At 42.7% G+C, this 3,162-nt stretch overlaps 1 pseudogene; it reads right to left on the minus strand.

Annotated features, from left to right (window-relative positions):
• Positions 1–673: 673 nt before the first annotated feature.
• On the minus strand, positions 674–791 carry LOC126102540 (5S ribosomal RNA; annotated as a pseudogene).
• Between the last annotated feature and the right edge of the window lie 2,371 nt (positions 792–3,162).

Raw genomic sequence — 3,162 nt, forward strand, 5'->3', positions numbered from 1 at the left:
CTGACTCACAGTTATTCGCGATTTACCACATCAAGTCGTTCAGTGGGCCTCTTAAAAAGAAATACTCGTCATAACGTCTCGTGATGTTCACCAAACACGCGATGCGGAGTTGAAGATCGACCAGAAAGTTCACACGCAAATAACTTTCAGATAAATCCACTTAAAATATCCTGACTTTCAGTATACTGTTCAAAACTAAAGTCACTTTACTACTCTAATAGCGACATCGATAGAACGCAAGATTTATTTCATCTTAACAAAAATTGGCGTGAAGTGGTTCCACATTGATGTGTACAATAAGACGGTTCACGAGCGACTCCTAGCGATACAGAACTGTGTCACAGACCACTACACGAAGCGCGGGAAATTCTTAATTCCTACAAGCTGATGAGTTAGGCAGCCAATAGGAACAGCTCCAGCACTCAAATACTCACAGTAATCCCAAAGTCCTCCAGTAAAATCACGGAAAAAACCACTCCGTCTACAGACCACAAGTGGCCCAACGGGACCATCCGACCGCCGTGTCATCCTCAGTGGAGGGTGCGGATAGGAGGGGCGTGGGGTCAGCACACCTCTCTCCCGGTCGTTATGATGGTATTCTTGACCGAAGCCGCTACTATTCGCTCGAGTAGCTCCTCAATTGGCATCACGAGGCTGAGTGCACCCCGAAAAATGGCAACAGTTCATGGCGGCCTGGATGGTCACCCATCCAAGTGCCGACCACGCCCGACAGCGCTTAACTTCGGTGATCTCACGGGAACCAGTGTATCCACTGCGGCAAAGCCGTTGCCTAAAATCACGGAAAGCAATTTATAAAAGAAATTATGAAATTATGAGGCTAAATTTAATTTAAATAAAATAAAGCACGAATTATTCCCAGAAATGAAATTCTAATCGATTTAGTACCTGACTTCTCTCTTGGTTACTTTTATACGAAACTTGCACACTAGGACGTACGTCACATGGTTCATGTTTGCACAAGAACTTCCTCACGCATATATTTTACGTAGTCCTTAGAAAAATAAAACATTCACATTTTGCGTATGCCCCCATGCACTGTCTCATTCTCTTCACATTATTAACAGAACAAAATATAATTAAAAATTGTTTTGAAACTGGTTGCTATTACGTCATCAGCGATTCTAATAAAAGCAAAGAAAAGTCTAGAAAAACAATTTATACGAACTGGTGTTTTTAGTTATAGGTTCAGTTGATATTGTAGATGAAAACATTAACAAATGCTATTTCAGATTTTTAGGTAAAAATTTGTATCTCGAAATGTACTGAAGGTACTGAACTGAGATATTTTTATAATTATAATATCGGTACCAGCCTGTGTATGGAGTATGAAAAAGACTGAATAAAATTTAATATTGCTTCTTTAGATTCGTCGGTAGTGTGCATAACGGATCGTACGCACGCCAAGTTGGCACACCTTGCCCCAGCGACCAGAACGACACCTGTGCTGACGTCAGGGGGAAAAAATGGCAAGACACAATCTAAGATAGCTTACTTCGCTGTAATGTGTAAAGAGTAGTAATATTTTGTTACGGTACATACTACAAAGTGTTTTAAAACGTCATTATGAAGGCAAAATGCATGTGGTATGCAAACAGAAGAATTATCTCTGAGGATAAAATAAAAACCTTTTTATCGTCAGTCGTGAAGAAAGTGTCTAGCCAACAGCAAAGGTCGAGGATAGAGGGTCAGTACGTGGTAAAGATGTTTTGGTTTCTGATAACTCAGCTACATGCACAGTACTCAACAAACACTTTCTCAGTACAGCAGATGATTAAGTAACAATTTAGGTTCTAAGGGGAGTCATGTAATTCTCTTAGAAAATGGCTTTGCAAGACTGCTATCTGAGATACATCTCAGTGATATAGAGAAGCGAGAGGTGTAGTCAGTAATTAAATCGCTGAACCCAAGGAACTTTCATGGATATGGTGAGGCATCTAGCATGTTAATAAAACACTGTACTGCATGTGTTAGCTCAACACTTAACCGCACTTGTAATTTTTCCTTTAGAAGAGGTCAGTTCCCGGAACGATTATTAAAAAAAAAGGGGGGGAGGATAATGCAGACAGCTGTGTGTGGACTTATTTAAATGCCAGCAGGGTTTGCAAAAGATATTGACAAGGCTGCGTACATATGGATAAGTGATCATTCCTGTTTACATAATTTCCTGTATAACATACTGTTTGGTTACATAAGTGGTGTCACTCCAGTAGAGTAACATCTGAAATCGTTACAACCTCCTTTCTCTGCGAGGCACTCGACCACTTAAATGAAAAGTTGCGGGCACCAGGCGTTTTCTTTAATTTAGCTAAGGCGTTCGACTGTGTTGAACATAATATATTACTGCCTTAGTTGCCCCGTTGTGGAATAACAGGAGTATGTCGCAACTGGTTTCTCTCATACTTCAAGAAAAAGACAGCGGAACGTCGTTCTCCACAGTAATGAGTACGCCTATAAATGTCGTGTGACTAGGACCTCCCGTCGGATAGACGGTTCGCCGGGTGCCAGTCTTTCGATTTCACGCCTCTTCGGTGACTTGCACGTCGATGGGGATGAAATGGTGATGATAAGGACAACACAACACCCACTCCCTGAGCGGAGAAAGTCTCCGACCCAGCCGGGAATCGAACCGGGGCCCTTAGTATTGACAGTCTGTCGCACGACCACTCAGCTATCGGGGGCGGACAGTACGTCTATGACGTGGCGTCTGATCAGGGCATGGTTGATCGGAGTGTGCCCCAAAGGCCACTGCTGACACCGCTACTGTTTCTTATATACAAAAAAATCACAACACCAGGAAGGAGCTGACCGACATAAAAGAAAGTTGGTAGGCGTGTTTCTGCATCTGCAAGATGGCCACTGTTCAAATTCCGCGCCAGTCAGATAAGAGTGACGCTAGTAGCGCCACTATGAGGATGCAATTAGAGTCTGCTTCAAATACAGGCTGTAACGGTCGTGAGAGTTAGTTACCATTGAGACTGGACGTGATAAATTGATGTTAGTCAAGAACGTCTTTAAGGCGACAAAGACGCCATTATCAACACCTTACTGAGTTTGAACGAGGTCGTGTAATGGGGCTACTACAAGCTGAATATTCCTTCTGCTGTACTGTAGGAAGACCTGGCAGGAATGCAGCCACTGCAC

The sequence above is a fragment of the Schistocerca cancellata genome, chromosome 9 (assembly GCF_023864275.1).
Source record: "Schistocerca cancellata isolate TAMUIC-IGC-003103 chromosome 9, iqSchCanc2.1, whole genome shotgun sequence".
Taxonomy (NCBI): Eukaryota; Metazoa; Arthropoda; class Insecta; order Orthoptera; family Acrididae; genus Schistocerca; species Schistocerca cancellata.